The 14,089-nt window shown below is 46.7% G+C and overlaps 1 protein-coding gene across 1 annotated transcript in view; it reads left to right on the top strand.

Moving 5' to 3' along the window:
• Positions 1-14,089, top strand: part of SLC25A22 (solute carrier family 25 member 22) — an 83,138-nt gene that overhangs the window by 22,465 nt on the left and 46,584 nt on the right. The gene's annotated exons all lie outside the window — the stretch shown is intronic.

The following is a 14,089-nucleotide window of genomic DNA, read 5'->3' as shown; positions in this document are numbered from 1 at the left end:
GAGTTTGATGCTCATGACCATTTGTAGTTAAACCCAGGACTACAGAGGTGAAAGGCTGGTGCATTGAGCCGGTGCCTCTCTATGGAAGCTTACTGGAGAGCACGTAGCCCTGAGACGCCATTCTGAGGGTGTTAGGTGCTGCTCCTGATGAGATGATCCAGGGATTCCTGCAAGAAGTGAAGTTTATTCTTCTTGACAGGGCCTCTGAAGCCCTGTTTTTAGAGTACAGCAGCCGGCTCTGAGCCAGGAACCTTATTTTGTCACTCATGGGGAATGAATGGGGCCTTTCATTCCTGGAGATCTCAGCTGGGTGGCAGGTCGCTTCAGCGTGTTCCCACTATAAGTAATGAACTGGAGGGAGATCCTCTTCATACCAGGCTTCTTGGGTTTTTAATGACTTGCTTTTATATCTCTATTGTATGAAAGCACTGAGGAAACTTTTTTTTTTTTTCCTGGCTCTCATGGCCCTGCTCTTCGTATACCCCTGCCAGTAGCCCCTGGTCTGTCTTTTGGTATCCACAAGAATCTGAATAAATGGTCTAAGCCACTCACTCTGCATCTCTGCCAAATCCTTCCTAAATTAGCTAGTTAAAGGACCCCAATCAGGTGGTGTGTCTGTGTCTATCCATTTTGGGTTTTATTTTACATGGCCCGTCAGACCCTCTGAGAATATTGAAAAAGAAATGCCTTTTCTTAACAGCTTTGTTTTTCCGTCTAGCAAACTCCAGTTTCTCCGTTCACTGGCCCCCTTTTTCTCCAAGCTTCTCGTAAATTTCAAGCCATAATGGTTGTCTTTTGTTTAGCTCCTGGCTTGTGTACTGGGACAACACTGGGGATGGTGTTGGTTAGTTTAACTTCTGCTCCCTCTGCTGGATCATCAGGCACAAAATAATGTAGGACCTATATAAACTTTTTTTGGCTACCCTTTTAACAAATTTCATCTCTTGGCAGCAATAGTGAATTAAATGTATTTATATGTTAAAACCACCATGGTTGCCAAGAAACGGAAAAGTAATATATATTAGGTTTTGCAATTCAGAGGACTTTCCTTACTGTTCCTAATTGCTTTAAGGTTGATTTAAAACAAAATGCGGTGCTTCAACTTCTGGCGCTGTGTTACAGCGCTGACCTTGTGTCACAGTGTGTCTGAGGATTTTGCAAGAAGAGATGCACGTGAAATGTCCTGCTGGCTCTGTAAGCCTATGGTCACATATATCATTTCTAGCTTTCCTGGAAGTCACACATTGGGTCAATATTGGAATTGCCTTTGTACATGAATGGCACAATCTTGGTGTCTATAGCTCTAAGAATTATGATGTATGTTACAGTAGCATCAGAGACACCAACCGAAACCAGGGTTCTGTTGTAGGAGGTGCTGTACTTACACACAATAAGGGACTATCTGTGCCCTGAAGAGCTTACAGCCTAAATAGACAAAACATAGGGCGAGAGGAGGAAAAAGTGATTTGCTCAAGGTCACACAGCAAGTCATTGGTGGAGCAAAGAATAAAACCCACATCTCCAGACACCTAGTCTGTTATCTTACCCATTGGACCAAACTGCCTTGCCTAGAATTTTTTTTTAATGCTTCTCCTAGAATGTTTTTTAATGGGAGTTGGCACAGGTTCTGTAAGTCTTCATAATTCTAGCGACATTTCTTTTTTTACGATACACTGTGGATATTTTTACACCTGTCAAGTCTCGCTCATCTGAGGGAAAATGCTTTAATTTGTAAGGGAGCATTTAAAATGTCTCCCTCTTATTTAGTAGAACTCCGCTTTGTGAAGGTCTCGCTGAACTACGGTCTCACTTGTACTTATTTTTGAAAACTCCCTCCATTAAAATTCTCACTGCTTGACAGTCCTAATTTCTATATATCTTCTTGGTGTCTTGGAGCTTGCCAATGCTAGCAAATAGCCCTGACATGGTAATTGGGGAAACTTCACGGGTGGTCAGCACCAGTGCAAAGTGTTGATAAGAACAAACTGGGATTTGCACCAGTCAACTAGGGGGACAGCACTGTTTAGTGGATATTGGGGGAGTTCTGAGTTCTCACAGAACTCTGATTTCAAGGTTCTGTTTTCACCTCTGTCACTGACCAGCTGTGTTTGCATGCTGCTTCTTCCTCTCCCTCCCCTGCCCCAACCATTTGTTTAGTAGAGTATGAGCTCTTCAGGTCAGGGACTCTCTCACTATGGGTGTGTACAGCAGTTAGCACAACTGGGCTCTGATCTCAGTTGGAACCCCTAAGTGCTACTGCAATACTGTTGTTAGTTATACCTCGGTTTAAATGCAGGTACACTAATTTCTGGCTTCTGGTTACTGGATTGGAGCCATTTCCCAGTGCAGTCAAGCTTTTCAGATAGAGCTGGAGTTCATTTCAGAGTGAGGCAGGCCTTTCTATCCTTCAGTCTGAGGAGGTATTTCTGTCCTGCAGTCACCAGGAGTGATTGCAGCTTGAGCTGGCATATCTGATCTAGCTTTTATCTATCTAGCCCATGTCCTGGAGAAAAGAAGCCGGGGCAATGTGAACTAGTTCCATGAGTTCTGGGTGGATTTATTCAGCCTGGGCTGAAACTTAAGCTGCTGTGGCTTCGAAGTTCTGGGACCCAAGCTAGCTTAGGTTTGTCAGCTTGAGTTGCAGTTAAATCCTGTGATTGCAATATAGACTTACCCCAGACTAACCAGTCTGCGGTTGCCTGGCTGATTAGATGCCTTTTACAAGCCCTGCTGTGCACTCCTGCTAACCATTCTGGAATGTGGCCTGAAAGTGACTGTTTTACACTGAAAGCAGTGTGATGACTTCCTCTGGACTGGGCAGCTCTTCCATGAGTTGCTGCTCACTGGACCACCAAAAAGGGTTGTATTGACACATGGAGAAGTCTCAGCAAGGCCCCACGTATGGAGCAACAGCAGAGAAAAGTATACATCAGATAACCTCTCTCTCCTGAGGCTAAGCAGCCACTGCTTATCCTCACTAGTTCTGCCTGTGCTGAGATGAGTAGCTTATGGGGCGCATGGCTCAGTCTTGTCCACGTAAAGAGACAGTCCCACCAACTAAGGAGAAAAGCATTTGGTTTTTCTCAGAGGCTTTTGGGACAGTTTCTCCAAGGTGCTAAACAGCCCCAACTTTGACTGACCTCAATGGGAAGTGCTCAGGTGTTGTGCTGATAGATGCCAATATAAGAACATGAGTATTCAGGATGCCCTCTCTAACCCGCAGGGGGTGCAGAGCAGCTTGCAAAAGATGGGTTTGTTAGCAATCTGGGTCTTCCTTTAGGTCAGTCCGATCTCCCTCCTTCAATACAGAGTTTAGTTAGATTGTAAGCTCTTTTGCTCATGGACTCTTCTCTTCCCCCCTCCCCCCCCGCCCCTGTTCGTACAGTGCTAGGCACTGTAAGGTCAGGGCCTATAGCTGGGGTGGCTCGGTGCTACCACAGTACAAATAATACAAGCAGCAGAAGTTATGTGAACCATGCCCCATCTAGAATCTGTTTGCCTTGCTTGGTGCAGAAATGCCAGGGAGAAAAGGTCTTTCTTGGTTTCCTTTTAGAGAGGAAAATTGAAGCTCCTGGGGGGTTGGGAGGGATTGGGGGGGTATTTGTAGTGTGCCCACAGAATGGGCTCTGGAGATATGTACCAGCCATTGGATCACACAGAAGAAGAAAGAACAATCCAGTGTGAAGATTGTCTCTCTCCCACACTCCTGACACTGGGCACTGTCGTGGCCCTTTCCCTCTCACTGTTCTGGACAGGGGAGAGGACCTGGTAGGTGGAATCATCAGTTTATTAACCAGTTGAGTGCCACACACAAGAGAAATGATTCTGTCTTCATTACCCTCATAGCACACTTCATCCAGCGGTCTCAGTGCATCATAAATATCCATGAATTAAGCCTCTCAGCACCCCTATGAGGAAAGCATTCTTATTCTCATTTTACAGATGGCGATACAGAGACCAGAATTTTCAAAAGTGACTTGATTTTTGAGGTGCCTCAATTTTTGAAGGCCCAACTTGAGATGCCTTAAAGTGGGCCTGATCTTTTATGGGTGCTCAGCAAATCACAACTCAGTCTTTACAATCTGGGGCAGGGAGGTGAAGAGACTTGCCCAGATGACATAGTGAGTCAGTGGCAAAGATGGGATTACACTTCAGCCGTTCCAGCTGCCAGTCATGTGCTCCAGCCACTAGTTTTACCTGCTTAGACATTTTGGCATGTCTGAGAAGCACAAACTGAGTCTGCAGAACTGAATGCCTTTAGAACATGCAGGTTCTCAGCCTGGGGGTTGTGACTCTCTCTCCCAACCCCGCGAGCACAAGACCACACTTAATTTTTTTTTCTTTTTTATGGCTAGATGGGAAGGGTGGGTCCCCTGAGACTTTTTGGTTGTAACATGGCCTGGAACAGGTTTAGGAACCCTGAGATAACAAGTCTGTTTAAAGAGCTAATGGGGGAGGTGGTGGCAGGAGATCTGGGCAAACTGTGACTTGCTGTTTTGCAAGTCTCCAGCCTCGAGTTTTGACAGCATATCTGCCCCGACATCATTTCTGGCTTGGGACTGAAGGGCAGCCCTCCCCTGTCTGAGTTCGGACAGCCTATGGGGATCACCCATGTGAAAAATGGGGGGGGGGGAGAAAAGCCTTGTAAAGGAGATGAGGGGGAAAGGTGCTGCAGGCCTGGTCTGTGGTAGGAATGCCATTCTTGCAGGGCTAGTGAGCAGCCTGCTCTGAGTTGCTGATTACTCACCAGAGCTGCAGGGATGCTGCTTAGAGAGCTTCCAATGGCTGCACTGCCCCCTGTTGCCCAGCAGCCAATCAGAAAGCTGCTTGCCCTCCCCTCTACCTTCAGGGACTTTGGTCTGTATCTGCCTAAGAGCAAAGGCAGGGAGGAGAGGAGAGTGAGATTCATTCCCTGTTTTCTGTTACTTAAAGGCACAGCCTGTACAGAGATGACCAGCCCATAACCTTTGTGCTTCTGATGACAGGTGATGAGTTCACATCTGCATCCACAACAGTATTTTATAAATGCAGCATTTGGTGTTTGCACTGTGGAGAGCTGTGACCCTGTATTGCCATCAAGCGGTTCAGGGGGCATTGGTGTTTTATTATCTAAGCCCCGTGAGGTGCCCAGCCCTGTGTGCGACTCAAACACTCTGCTGCACAGAGTCTACAGTCTGAAAGGCAGATGGCGCGCAGGAAGGAAATACAGAATATTTAAAGTATCAAGTGAGAGCAGTATCTGATTCACCAGGAGCCTCTGGGAGAGATTTCTCAGCGCCAGTACACAGTGGTCTGTTATACGGCGGGAGGCTAGAAGACTTCTCTCTGGAAACGTTTTCAGTTAATTTACATTCCCAAAATGTCATCGCAGTAACTGTGTGGCCGCCTTACTAGTTAGTGAAGCTTGGCAGGGTATCTGCGTCTCAGTATTATTGGAAAGGACTTCACTTTGTAAAATGCGCATATGGATACAGTGTAATAGGATACCATAACCACATCCCTAACTGCAGGCTTGGGATGGATTGAGAGGCATCAAGTGATGGGTCAAATGCCTCCAGCCCCCAGGAATTGTGGGGATTAACCCAGGACATCCTTGCTTGGATAAATGGTGAAAGTGTGTGTGAGAGAGAGTGGGGGTGTGTGATCTAATTTAGTGTTAATTAGAGGTGCTGGCCTAGTAGCCCTGGAGACTGAAGGCTTCTCTTTAACCATAGCAGAAGCATCAGCAAAGCAAGGATCCCCAGAGCTGTACCCTGCAGGGAGGCAGGATGCTATGGGTAGCCCTACCCTGAAGGTTGTTTCTTAGCTGTCCCAGGAGAGTTGGCGTCTCTGCGGTGACCACTCTTACTTGTGCCAGTTGTGCTGAGCGCACCTAGGAGCTGGGCTTAGATCACCACCTCGCTTCTCATGCGCCATTGCATCCTGCAGGCCCAGGCTACAGTGCTGTTGTGTGTAAAATCTTCCCACCTCATGGCTGATCCCTTCGCTCCCCGACTGTTCCTGCAGTTTCCATCTCTTCCAGACAGTCACTCTGAGTCTGAACGCTGCTTCTTGGTATTAAACCTACTTCCCAGGAAAGAGGACGTCTCTGTTCATAAGCTGCAGTCCCAGTGATCCATACCTGGTTTGGATTGATTCAGCTATCTGAGTGTTAGCTCTTTCCACCTGCCCTTTCCTTACATTCAGGTTAGTGTCTGATTTGTACTGGACAATTAACAGGTGTCGTTGCTGATCAGACACACACCAGCTGAGTGTGTTCAGTGGGCTAGTTTCCCTCCCAAGAACTAGCTGCAAAACTTGTCTTGAGTAATCAGGAAAAATGAGTCTGGACTCCTTCTAGTCCCAGTCTTTGCACATCACAAAACATTTTCAGATAAAGTAAAAAGATTAACAATCTCCACTCAAGTGGCCCAAAGACGAAGACTTTGTCGGAACTACCAGGTTTTGTTGACAAAACTTATGTCGACACCCAAAAGTCAACAAAACAAAAATCACCAAAGGGTGTTCACGCTTGCTCCCTCTGTTGACAGATCATGTTCACGTTGTGGGCACCATCACTGACAGTGTGAGAAATGCACCGTGGGTATGTTGTGGGAAGGCGGAGCTGATCACGTGCACACATTGGGTAGCTTTGTGAGCTCTCGGTGCTGAGGAATGGCAAAGCAGCACAACATTCCTCTCCCCCCCCCCAAAGATCCCTGACACTGCCCCCACCTTGTCCTCAGAGACCCCTGNCCCCCCCGCCACACACCCTCCCATGACTGCAGTCTGCCTGCTTCTGTGTCCCATCTGGGGTGAAAACTCTGTGTCCCTAGGCCAGGCATATTAGGAACATTGCAATGATTTGCTCTTTGTTCCGCAAAGGGCAGCACCCTCAGCTGTCAGGTACTTCCTGCAGCTTTAAAAGGGAAGGGGCACATGCCTGCAGGGCAGCAAAGGTCAAAACACTGAGTAGAGGGATCAGGACAGGCATTGTGGGATACTGGCAGAAGCCAGTTCTGTTGACAAAACAAACAGCAGTGTCTCCACTGGCTCTTTGTCGAAAAAGGGAGGGGAAAGGAAAAAAGTCTCTTGTAGGGGTGGAAGGTTAGTGTTGCCGAAACCAGGCATTTTTCCTGACAAAAGTCATGTTGCCTTACACTGTGTACGCTCTCACCGTTTTGCTGCCAAAAAGCAGGTTTTGGCGACAAAACTTCATAGTGTAGATACAGCCTGAGGTTATGGCTACCCTACAGCTTAAGTCAACATAAGTTGTTACTCATGAATGTGAATTAGCCCCCCTTCCCATGGTACATAACTTATGCCGATTTAAGAACCAGTGTGACAGTGCTATGCTGGCGGGAGAGCTTCTGAAGATTGGGGCTCTGGTTGGAATCCTCTTGAGCTGGGAACAGGTGTGCAGGAGAGCTTCCTTGGTTTAAAAACTGACTCTGTGGGTTAGCCAGATTTTTGGTGGGGGCCAGGTGCAGGCTCTGCAGAAGAGACCTTGGTGACAAGTGCAGGTTTTGCTGATCTATTCTGCAACACCAAAAGTGGCATCTCGGCCAGGTGAGACTGCCGTCTCTGGAGAATGACTGTCTGCTGTCCTCCTCACAGTGTAAAGGTGGGTCAGATGATGCCCCAAAATTGCCAAGTGGTTCTGGGGCTCTCCGCAATACACCTGGACATTAATGCACTGTCCCTTCAGCAGTGTTGGCGGGTTCAGACCGATCAGCTGATCTGGTCCCTGTGCTTTGAATGAGGTTTGCCAAACTTGGGGCTTGGTCCTGCTTTGAGCAGGGAGTTGGACTAGATGACCTCTTGAGGTCCCTTCCAACCCTGATATTCTATGAAACTTGGCAAATCTAACAGCCATGGAGGGAAGTGAGCAGATGGGTCTGAAGGAGACTATAGATTGGGAGCCCCCAACTCTTCAGGTGATGCAACTGTATCAACTGACTCCAGGCCTGGTTAGTGTTCTAGATGGAGTAGCGGGGAATGGCCTGATGGCAGCAGCATAGGCCTGAGGGTTGGGAACTCCTGAGTGCTGACTCCATGGTGACAGTTCTGCTGCCTTGTGCATGCCATTCGAGCCCTGCCACCTCATTTTACCCATGGGGACAACCATACTTATTAACCTGTCTCCGAGGGCTGTGGTGAGAATCAGCTGGCTAAGGTTTGCTTTGAATGGGACATGCACTACACAAGTGTCTTTGATCACCTAGTAAGGTCATTGGAAGTACCTGAGGGTCCCAGGAAACTCCTGCCATTCCTGTTCTTCCCCTTGCCTCTCTCCACATAGAGTGGTCTGTTTGCACAAAGAGCATTTGCACACACAGTGGACACTGATTCAGTGATAAAGCAGTTTCCTTCATGTGATAGGGTGAAGGGAAACAAAGGTTAATAGCCAGCCAGATGCACAGGGATACACTTGCACCACAGGGGTCAGAGGTACTAAGGTTGCAGTCCCTGAAGAAAACTGCTCGCTGGCTTGAAATGGTAAAATTTGATGCAAGGGGTGTTCAGTTGTGGATAGTACATCAGAGATCTGTGCATGTGGAGGGAGAGAGATCGTATGAGAGGAATATATTAATTTATCTTCAGTGAATATTTCCTCCTTGTAGACTGCATGAGGGGGAGGGAGCACAGTGGCATTTGAAACTGACTGGGTCTGTGTTTGTGGTGCTACTGGGTATGGTGGTTCCATCTCTGTGGGGCTGTTTTGGGGAACTAGGTGTTGGAAAAGAGAGGTTAAAAGTGAGGCACAGACTTGCTAGAGAGGTCCCCTAGATGGGGTTTGAAGTGTGGGTGGCAGAGGGAGGTGGGACTTACTTTTTTTTCGAAATTTGGTTTGGTGTGTCACTCCCTCTCTCACAAAGAAATGCAAAGGGAGCCATTTGTAGCTGTAATGCAGGGCGGTTATCTGATCCAACGCAGCGAGCACAAGATGCTGGGTTCACAAGCTCCAGTTCCCATGGGGATTTCCGTACCTTGGGTTAGAGTTCTGTTCTTGGCATTAAGCAGCAGGGTGTTTCCTTGGGAGGAAGGGAGGACAATGCACTGGACAGCTGTGATCCCTCACAGGCATGACTGGAATTAGTGGGAATGACTGCAGAAAGTGTGTGTGTGGGAGAAGGTGGGGGAAGGGATAATTATCTTTGGAATGTGACCCTTGGCTACACTAGGACTTTAGCCTGAGGTGCAGCTTCACACCAGGGCAAATTCTTTATGTAGTCATGATTTACACCAATGTGCTGCAATATGTCAGAGTGCAGTTTATTCTGGTTTGAAGCCAGTATAAACCAGGTGTATGCTGGGAATTTGCCCTGATGCAGCTACACCAGTTGTCAACGAACCAGGGTGGCTCAGGGCTGTTGGGAAGTTGTGGGAACAGAATGAGCTACAGTCGCAGAAGCGTATGCTCATGTCCTAGTACCTGAGCCTGGGTTATCATGAACACTTGCCCTCCCCAGATTGCTAAATGGGGCTGGGGCTGGCTGGCTGGAAAGGAGGTCTGGTAAGATGGGGTTTGTGTCTTGAGATGGTTCAGGCTTGGAAAAGATTGAGAACCACGAATGTAGACTAGTACTGGGCCCAGCATTGAATTATCGCGTTAACTGTATACAGGCATTTATAAAATAGGCAGATGAAACTGAGTGATTGTCTATACTGTGGCATTGGCTGTAATGCAGCATATATACCCTTAATGAGTGTGCTGTTAAGGTACTGTGTCCCAGGGTCCTTCCCTAGGATTATCTGGCTAGAACTCTAGTGCATCCTCAAACTATGAAGGATGTGCCTGTCATGCTAAGACTAATCTGCTCTATCATGTTAATAAACATAAAAGGGAGATCCCAGTGTGTGAATAAAGGTGCATTAATCCATGCCTGGCTGCATTAACAACAGGCTAGGTGAAAATTAATACCCCATAATTCATCCCATGGGCGGTTCTTCCGACTTAATAAGGCATGGCTTGTAAAGTTTAGGAGCTGCTGGTGTTTAGGGCTCATTGGCTAGTCCTGCTTAAAGGAAGGACCCCGTAGAGAGAACCTCCGCTTCCTGAATGGTACACTCCTCTCTCCCATTTGAGGGGCAGGAGATGGTCTCCCCCACTCTTTCTCTGGTGTTACAGGTTAGAGCAGGGGTAGGCAACCTATGGCACGGGTGTAGAAGGCAGCACGAGAGCTGATTTTCAGTGGCACTCACGCTGCCCGGGTCCTGGCCACCAGTCGAAGGGGCTCTGCATTTTTATTTAATTTTAAATGAAGCTTAAACATTCTGAAACCTTATATACTTTACATACAACAATAGTTTAGTTTTATATATTATAGACTTATAGAAAGAGACCTTCTAAAAAAGTTAAAATGTATTATTGGCACCCGAAACCTTAAATTAAAGTGAATAAATGAAGACTTGGCACACCACTTCTGAAAGGTTGCCAAACTTTGGGTTAGAGAGTTCTTGGATTTTCCTAGTTTCCTATCCCTGCTTACATCCAGTCCTTTGCAGAACCCCTTTGTTACCTGGGCTGCAGGAAAGCAGTCTCAGCATTGATGTGACTCACATGGCTGGCCTGTAGCATTTTGGAGTGACCATGTGGTGGTTTCCAGGGAAACTTTCCTTGGCACCATCTTTCTTGCTGCAGACACAATCCAGCTGCAGGGCAGGAATTCAGGGCTGGTCTGTACCAGAAAATTAGCTTGACCAAGCAACGTCACTTAGGGGTGTGAAAAATCCATACCTCTGAGCCACGCAATTAAGCTGACATAAATCCTTATGTAAACAGTGCTAGGCCACATCCATCTACATTCTTCTGTTGACATAGCTCCTGCCTCTCGGGGAGACAGATTTACCTTCGCTGATGGGAGAAGCCCTCCCGTCAGTGTCAGTAGTATCTACACTGGGAGGCACTGTAGTGATCTAAGCATAGATGAGTCCTGACTATGAAGGTGAGAATGAATCCAGGAGTCTGAATCCCTGAAATATGTCCCAGGAGTCTGTCTGGGCAATTGCTGTGCTTCAGAAGCTTCACTTAATTGTTTTGCATTGTTGGTTATGAAGAGCCCTGTGCTTGACACAGATTTTTCTTAGTTCTCTGTTTTATTCTTCTGTTTCCCTGTTGAGTGTTTTAACCTCCTGCGGAATTTCCCAGGGATGGTATCCTCTCCCTGTGGCCCCTTTTCCTAGCCTGAATTCCCCCTTGCTCCCTGGATGGAGCTAGTTAGAGGACCTGGAATCTGGCACAGCGCTGGGATCTTCCCAACCACAGGACATGGAACTTTATTTCATACCTTAAAAGTGAATGATGGGATTCTGGAGAATACAGCGAAGTGCACTGGTGGAGTTTAAATTGGCATTTGGGACTGCTTTGCAAATTGGCATCAGCTGAAGCCCTTTCCAAACAAAGCTGGGATAAGCCTGCCTTCTGTCATGGTTTAATGCTCAATCGCCAGGTGTGGTTAGTCTTCCCTAATGTGCTCTTTGGCTCTGGTAGTTCTGGAGGTGCAGGGTTCCCCTGTGCTAGGTGTTGGGCACACCTGGCACACAGACTGTACCTGCCCTGAAGAACTGACAATCTATTTGGTGGGGAGGAAGGAGGAAATAGCATCAACTCTTATTTCACAGATGGGGAATGGAACTTAAGTGACTTTCCCTAAGTCTCTCTCTCTCTCTTTCTCTCTCTCTCTCTCACTCACACAATGTATAGCAGAGCTCGGAGCTGAACACAGGTTTTCGATTCCTAGTCTAGTGGCTTAGCTACAAAACCATCTTTGCTCTGTGCCATCCCCACTGTCTTGGGAGATCAAGAAGTTACATGGTCACCTGTCTCCCGAGCGTCCATTTTTCCTCTCGACTGATCAAAATGTAAATACACGTCTACCCCGATATAACACGAATTTAGATATAATGCGGTGAAGAGGTGCTCCAGGGGGCAGGGCTGCGTGCTCCAGCGGATCAAAACAAGTTCGATATAATGTGGTTTCACCTATAATGTGGTAAGATGTTTTGGCTCCCGAGGACAGTGTTATATCAGGATAGAGGTGTGTTTAACATTAGTGTTATGCTTCATAATATGTATAATAGTTCATCTGAAATGCAGCTGCCTCTGGGGTGGAGGTCAGCAGCTGACTAGTATGCAGCAGTGGTGGGACCATGTATTATGGGCAAAAGCCCTATTGTGAAAAGAATTTGTGAAACTAATGCCTCTGTGATGGCAACAGAGCTATATGAGGACTGTGTAGAATTGACTAGACCTCTTCTATCCATCTAAGGGAACTCCCTACTTATTGTAGTTATTACCGGTGAGTTTTCATGGTTTAGGATTTGCTTACATGGAGGTGTACCAGTTTAACAAAAGATATAAAGGTAAGCTGGTGCAAACCCCTTTGTGTGTATACACTCTCTTACTTTAGTTTGAGTGACTTGTCTGTTTAGCTTAGTGACCTGAGAAGCAGTTTAAGCTAAATGCAAACGTGTCCACACAGAAGATTGCAACCATTTTAACTAAATGCTACAAGTTTGGTGTGTAGTCAAGGCCTTAGTTTATAGGGATTTTTAGTATATTCTCACTTGTCATTCACTAATTTTGAAGAAGACTGGTTGTCTGAAAAGAAATCCCAGAAGGCATGCAGGTGAATGACATCAGAGCTGAGTATATTAGACAAAGCTCCATTCCCCAGTGGGTTAGTGCACTGGCCTTTCATGGCTTCAAATGAGTCCTGGATCTCAAAGTGCAAATGGATTTGAAGGCTCAGTCTAACTGAGGTGGATGGCTGTGCAGATACCACCAGGCCTGTCACTGAAGCTAGAAGTCTCTGCCCGAGAAACACCCCCAGTTGGACTATCGGGAAGAAAGTGGGGATTGTAGGTCAAGACTGAGGTGCGCTAGCAAAGCAGTGTCTGTGTGTGGAATCTTGTGCAGTGCAGGCAGGCACTGTATCTGGCTCCATGCAGCTCTGTGAATTCACGTTTGCGACAAGGAGGCAGAGTCATGAAATTGTACCCTGCAATGAAAATGCAATGTTAGCCTTTAAAGCAGTGGCTCTCAACCTTTCCAGATTACTGTACCCCTGTCAGAAGTCTGATTTGTCTTGTGTACCCCCATTTTCACCTCACTTAAAAACGACTTGCTTACAAAATCAGACACACACATACAAACATGTCAGTACCCTATTATGAAAAATTGCTTACTCTCTCATTTTTGGCACATAATTATAAATAAATTAATTGGAATATAAATATTGTACTTACATTTCAGTGAATCATATACAGAACAGTATAAACAAGTCAATGTTTGTATGAATTTATAGTTTGCGCTGACTTCAGTAGTGCTTTTATGTAGCCAGTTGTAAAACATGGGCAAATATCTAGATGAGTTGACGTACCCTTGAAAGACCTCTGCTTACCCCCAAGATGTACCCCTGTTGAGAAACACTGCTTTAAAGTCTCCTTACAGACTATAAAGGGGTGTGTGTGTGTTGAAAGGACTCATGGGTAACTTCATTGCCAAGCCAGAGAACAAACAGTTAGTTTCCAGCCTATGGGTTGCTACTCCTCAGGTAACTGAAAAGGAAGCTGCCAATGAGCAGCACTGCATTACCAGATGGGAGCTGGGGACCAGCTGCTTTCAGGGATGAAGAGTAGGTGGCAAGAAGTGACAAATATTAAAGGAATCTAAATGCTGAATATTCAAAATGTCCACCTTTTGTGGGTTGAGTTCCTTCATGGGCTGGGTTCCAGCATCTCCCTGGTAACTCTGTGGGGCAGCCTAATAGAGAGAACAGGCTCCTCCCTGTGAGACCAGATGGTGTGGAAGTGTGACACACACACCCCTTCCACCTGCTCCCAAGAGCAGACAGCTGCAAAACAGGCTGCTGTCCCTTAAGCCCTGCAGGGTGCTTGCAGCGTCTGGCTGCCATCCTTCCTCCCTCCCTCATGCACCGGAGCATGGTGCTCTTGGCAGCCAGCTAGAGACCATGGGGTGGGTGGGTGTGATGATTTCACAGCCTTGCAGCTGCTTGACTGTTCCTTCTGTGTGTGGCAGAGGGAAAGTCATATTTGTAAAATTTACTTTTAAAAATAAGAGTGAGATGATATGACTAATCCTCCT

This window comes from Chelonoidis abingdonii, chromosome 4 (assembly GCF_003597395.2).
Source record: "Chelonoidis abingdonii isolate Lonesome George chromosome 4, CheloAbing_2.0, whole genome shotgun sequence".
NCBI lineage: Eukaryota > Metazoa > Chordata > Testudines > Testudinidae > Chelonoidis > Chelonoidis abingdonii.
This window is presented reverse-complemented; position numbering and strand designations above follow the sequence as displayed.